At 42.5% G+C, this 6553-nt stretch overlaps 1 long non-coding RNA gene across 1 annotated transcript; it reads right to left on the bottom strand.

The window, feature by feature from the left end:
* Positions 1-4348: 4348 nt before the first annotated feature.
* On the bottom strand, positions 4349-5972 carry LOC142492017 (uncharacterized). Its single transcript, XR_012800669.1, has 3 exons — positions 5861-5972; positions 4645-4803; positions 4349-4558 (listed from the first exon to the last, which is right to left on the bottom strand). It is a non-coding gene; the product is annotated as an uncharacterized LOC142492017 (long non-coding RNA).
* Positions 5973-6553: the final 581 nt, after the last annotated feature.

The raw sequence follows: 6553 nt of genomic DNA on the forward strand, positions 1-6553 counted from the left end.
CTGAGATAGAAAAAGGACAGAGAAATCTGGTTGCAAACTTCATAGACGGTGCCTTCAGCCTGATGTTCTTGGATGAGAGCCAAACTTTGTCGCCAATCTTGAATTCCTGAGCAGGTCTACGGTGGCGATCAGCCTGGGTCTTCTGCTTATTGGTAGCTGTCTTGATGTTTGCCTGAACCTTTTTCCAAAGATCTTGCAATGCTTTAATCCTGTCGTCTGCCGCGGAAACCCCTGATGAAGATACAGAGATAGGGAGTGTAGAAGGATGGAACCCGTAATTTACAAAAAATGGGGATTCCAGAGTAGATCCACTTTGTGCGTTGTTATGGGCGAATTCTGCCCAGGGCAAAAGTTCTGACCAGTCATCTTGGGAATCTGAAACAAAACATCTTATGTATTGTTCTAGGGACTGATTGGTCCTTTCAGTTTGACCATTCGTCTGTGTGTGGTACCCGGAGGAGAAATGTAGAGAAATGCCCAGTTGTATTTAAAAAGAACGCCAAAAGCGAGACACAAACTGTGAACCCCTATCAGACACGATAACCAGGGGTACTCTGTGAAGTCGAAAGATCTCTCTGATGAATACACGGGAAGGTTGGAAGAATTGGGAAGACCTTTGAGAGGCATAAAGTGGGACTGTTTAGAAAATCGATCCACGACCACCAGGATCGTATTCATGCCCTTGGATACCGGTAAATCCACAATGAAATCCATGGACAGGTGTGTTCATGGTCGGTTGGCAACAGGAAGGGGCTGGAGAAGTCCTGAAGGAAGATTCCTGGGAGTCTTAGTCCTGGCACAAGTTGGGCACGCGGCTACGAAGTCCTTGACATCTTTCTGAATCCCGGGCCACCAAAAAGTTCTGGAAATCAGATCTAAAGTTCTCCTGGTACCTGGGTGACCAGCGGCTCTGGAGGAGTGACTCCATTGGAGAACTTTCCTGCGGTGTGTAGGAGAAGTATACAGACGACCCTCGGGAATATTGAAATCTGCAGGGGTGTGATCTTGTTGTCGTACAATATCTTTGAGAACGTTGAAGGTGGTTGCAGATAAGAATACACTTAGCAGGGAGAATAGGCCTTTGTTGGTCCTCAGATTTATCATCCGAAGAGAATTGTCGGGAAAGGGCGTTAGCCTTGAAATTTTTTGTTCCATGCAGATATGATATTATGAAATTGAATCTTGAAAAGAATAATGACCATCTGGCTTGACGGGCTCCAAGACGACGTGCTCATTCAATGTATAACGGATTTTTATGATCTGTTAAGATAGTTATGGGATTCTCAGTGCCCTCCAGAAAATGTCTTCATTCTTCTAATGCTAATTTCACAGCCAGGAGTTCCCGATTCCCGATATCGTAATTGCACTCAGCGGAAGAATTTTTTTGGGAGAAAAATGCAAAGGGATGCAATCTGGATTGAGGATTCTTCCTCTGGGAAAGGACAGCACCAACACCGATGTCTGATGCATCTACTTCTAGGGTGAAAGGCAGTTTAGGATCAGGATGAATAAGGATACAGTGGCGGCCGCCTTTATCCTAAATCGGCTATATGCGCGGCGCTCTGATAATCTCGGTCAGATGCGTTTTTTTTTTTAGTCCGGAGTGAATTGCGTTATTTTAGCGCTCGTGATATTAGCATTTTATTCTTGCTGTCTGCAATACTGCAATGCCGTCTAAAAACTCAGGGGGGCGTTCACGAGCTGTTGTCTTGGAAGTCTAATACCTTAGCAGTTCAACCTACGTCAGTACACAGTCTGCGTGTGCGTGCGCAGTAATTGTAAATTTGCATATTTACAGTATACATGCATTTGCATGTCTCATTTGAAAATTGTTGAAACGCACAGGTGTGTACAGTACTGTAACACTGTCACATTTCGGCATATGCAGCGCTCTCCCCTCGCTCGCCCCCGCACACACACAGGATAATTTGCTGCACTGCAGGATATTTCAACTTCTTATCTTATCTACAGTGCAGTACATCTCTCCCACGCCATTCCTTTGAATGTGTGTCTTTCTGGTTTCAATCAGATTCCTGCTTGACAGCAGATGATTACTGCGCATGCACCTGTAACTTCACCCACCACTGCTTGCTTGAGTGAGTGACCAAAAAAAAAAAAAAAAATTCTCCTCAGTTTTTAATGTTTTTTTTTCTCCACGAGCCTGCAAAAACCATCTTGATATTATGATATTCAATCTGTGCTGTAGCTTTTGACTGCAACCCTGTGCGTTTGACTGCACATGGTTGATTTGTGTGCTTTTTACGTACTGTATTTGGGAGTGTAGGGATCATATTATTATGATGAACTGCCTTTTGAAATTAAAGTATGTCATTATCTTTGAACTTCATGCAGCTGTACCCTGTAGCCCCCTATCCCATGCACACACAAGGCTTGCTCAAGGATTTGAAACTCTTATCGACAGACACCTCCACAGAGTCATTCATTTTCTGAAGTTTGCCATTGTGTTCTTAATCCGTCCCTAGCCGAGCGTCACCTTACTGCGCCTGTGTGTAATCCTCTTTGAGATGGGAGCTAGCTGATTACTGCGCATGACTCACACAACCCCCCCCCCCCTCCAACCCTTTGAGGCTTTGTTTACGGTAACGCTTTGGAAAAATCCCTTCTCGAATTTGATATGTAAATCTGATTTGCACAGCACTGTGAGAATTGAGAGTTAAAAAACCATTAACGGATTCAAGTTGTTTTGTCATTCATTCATTTTCTTTGGTGTACTGTAGGTGTGGGGGGCGGGGGTTGTTGTCAATGATTATGATTATCAAGAATGTAAATACATATTTATTTTATTTTATCAGGAACCAAAAAAAACAAATATAAAAATAATCATGAATAATACATAATGCAGTCTTTATTAAGTTCTTCTGTCAGATGGAAATTGAGGGCCGGTGGATAATCATGAATAATGCACATTGATAATAATATTAATTAATAATATATAATATATAATAATATATATAGTAATATAATTTTTTCCGTCTTTATCTTCTTCCTCATTCTGTGTACAGTACAGTAGTTCATTGAGAGAGGAGAGGTTTTGTGTACATCATTACTGCTGTTTAGATACTGTACACTTAATTGTACAAACAGTTCACAGACTGTACACGAAACCCCCCTCTCTCCCAGTCCATCCTTTTTTTCTGAAAAGACAAGAAAACAAAAAATTAGTGCAGTTATGTGCATACTGTATTATGGCATTGTGTGCTGTGTAGTACTGTTAAACTAGTCTATACTGGAACTACTGTATACTGTGACTACTGTTAAATAGTTCAGCACCATATGGCTGGTGCTGCTCTCTCTGGAAATAAATAAATTGAGCAGTTAGGTGCATACTGTACTGTATTATGGCACTGTGTACTGTATACTGTAGCTACTCCATATTGGACTACAGTACGCTGTTAGCACTGTCAAACAAGTCCATACTGGAACTACTGTATTCTCTGACTACTGTTAAATACTTTGTAACCAGATGGCTGGTGCTGCTCTCTCTGGAAAGAAGTAATTTGAGCAGTTACTGTACTGTAGGTGCATACTGTATTATGGCATTGTGTACTGTATAGCTACTCCATATTGGACTACAGTATGCAGTTACCGTAATACTATCAAACTAGTCTATACTGGAACTACTGTATACTCTGACTACTAGGAAAGAAAAAATCTGTGCCATACTTACCTATATCATACTGTACTTACAATACTACAGTACATTACTTCAGTATACCATACTACCTTCCTGATGCTTGCTCATTACGCGCGATCACAATGGGCAACACAGTCGCAATATGGTAAATATATTTATTGCATCGTTCCACGGTGAGTACATCGTTCCAAAAACTCAGTATGCCTTTCGCCAACTCATCCTTTTTGGAGGGTTTCACGACTTTTCGGATATGGTCCTTCAGCTGATGCCAGACCATTTCGATCGGATTGAAGTCTGGCGATCTGTCATTGGAAAAAAAGGACATTTAGTTTAAGAGATACAGTACACAGTAAAAACAGTGGGGAAAAAATGAGACACGGTTACCGCACTTACTCCGCTGGCGTCTTCACCCAGTTGATACCGCGCTCAAGGATATGCGCTGTTGACGCGGTGTGCTTCGGATCGTTGTCCTGGTAGAAACGGTGACCACCCGGGAACTCGCGTGTGATGTATTCCACAATCTCAGGCACAATTTTGTCTTGGAAGAAAGCTTTATCCATGATTCCTATAACAAGAAAAGAAAAGTGCTCAAAAAACTGCACACTAATACAGTACAATGCATAAGGCTACATTATATTTTATATTTTACCTTCAAAGATGACAATGCATCCTGGTCCACGCCTAAAGATGGCACCCCACACATGCATCTTCACTGGGTGTTTTGGCCGCGGCTTCATAGATATGCAACCTTTTTTGTGGAATGCAAAGGTGGCAAATTTCTCCAGCGATACAGTAGACTCGTCAGTGAAGATGCAATCCTGGAAAGTTTCCCCACTGAAGATCCATGCCTGGGCCTGGACCACTCTTTTGATTTTGTTAACGTCCCTTATCATGGGGTACGGTCTGTAATGACAAGGAATAATTAGTTTTAGAGGTACAGTACAGTTTCTTAAACAACACTTTTACCTCCTGTATTGTCCAGTACTAACCTCACACGTCCATATTTCCATCCAATTCTGCGTCTCATCTTCTTTATGCTGGTCTCGGATACAGTGAGATTGTGATTTTCTTGCAGAGTGTATTTGACCCTTAATGCACTCTTCTCATCATTCTTCTCACTTATTTTGTCGACCAGAAGAGTTGTCTCCCTACAATGTACAGAAAAACAACAATCCAGTGAGTTACAGTGTAGTAGGCCACTACGAGGGGCGGACGACTCTGCGCATGCGCTGCCTCGCATCAACGGATGCAGATAGCTTCCTGGCCTGAGAGACCCGGCGGTCAAATCTGCGCATGCGCTTCAACCTCCCATGTCTGTGTGGACGTATGGGGGGAATGGCGGCTCTCCACCTCCGGCCCCGGCGGCGCTCAGTCAGCGGGACACAGGGAAGGGGAAGCGGAGTTAGGGAGGAGAGAGGCTGAGCAGCGGCTCCTCCTCTCACAGCCGGAGGACTTGCGGGGCTTCCGCCATCTAACTACACCCACACCCGCAGCACCGGAAGCTCTGCGCCAGCCATCTTTGTACACCCATGGCAGCGGACGTGTGGGGTTAACGGCGGCCGTTAGGAGTGGCGCCGGCGGCTATCGCCGGCACCGCATGTCACAGCAGGCGTGTGGGGGGGAGGGATGGGGAAGCCCTGCCGTCACTTCCGTTTCACATTTGTCCCCCATCTCTCCCGTTTTACCCCATCAGAATAGGTGCCACTAAAGAAGTTTCACTTCAAAAATATACATATACCGTTGTTATATAAATATACTGAAATAACTATAAAATTAGATACAGTAGATCTACAGTACACAATATAGTGTTCTATTAATATGCAGCAATATAAGAAATATACATATACCGTTGTTATATAAATATACCGAAATAACTATAAAATTAGATACAGTAGATCGACAGTACACAATATATTGTTCTATTAAGATGCAGCAATATAAAAAAATATACATATAATGTTGTTATATAAATATACCGAAATAACTATAAAATTAGATACAGTAGATCGATAGTACACAATATATTGTTCTATTAATATGCAGCAATATAAAAAATATACATATACCGTTGTTATATAAATATACCGAAATAACTATAAAATTAGATACAGTAGATCTACAGTACACTATTACAGTACACTAGTAGATCTACAGTACAATATTTTATAAAAAAATAAATAAATTTAGTTATATAAATATACTTACGCGTTAGTTACCGTTGGTGTCCTCGTGCGTTGTCTGGTTTTCCGTGTGCATGATAGCTCACGGTGGTTGATGGCACAACGAGGCCAGAAGTAGCTAACCAGCGTTGGATATCTGCAATTTGGTGTCCGCTCATGTACATCTCCTTAATTCGCATGCTGAGATCCTTTGAAATCTTTTTAACAGGCATTGCTGCGAGTAGAAAGAAATACAAACACAAGAATGTATATTCGATGTTTAGTCGATGTGTATTCAATGTGCAGTGAATCCACAAAATGGATGGTGTATTTATACGTTAATGACTCACATTAGAGTACGCCCACTTTCAACACCTCTACCTCGTCGCCATGCATAAAAGGTTACACACTTTGCATAGCCCACCACTCGATGATCTTTATCTGAACTTGCCCTTGTCCAGATACTGCATTGTGCCATCTGCTTCCATGGATCAATCTCGATTCTACGGATGCCGGAAGCCACTCGCCTCTGCCGTGCCTATCACACAGAAAAAGCGAAAGGCAGCAGCAGTTTCCAAGCCAAGGCCAAAGCGACAGGCTAAGGCCAATAAAGAAAACCTTCTGCTGACCCCAAAGGCTAAGGGTTTTAATAGACGTCAGCCTTATTATGTCAAGAAGAAATAAGGTGATGTACACTCAACGCAAAACAAATGGCAGCCAACCCAACAAACCCGCAGAC

Source organism: Ascaphus truei, chromosome 4, assembly GCF_040206685.1.
Source record: "Ascaphus truei isolate aAscTru1 chromosome 4, aAscTru1.hap1, whole genome shotgun sequence".
Taxonomy (NCBI): domain Eukaryota; kingdom Metazoa; phylum Chordata; class Amphibia; order Anura; family Ascaphidae; genus Ascaphus; species Ascaphus truei.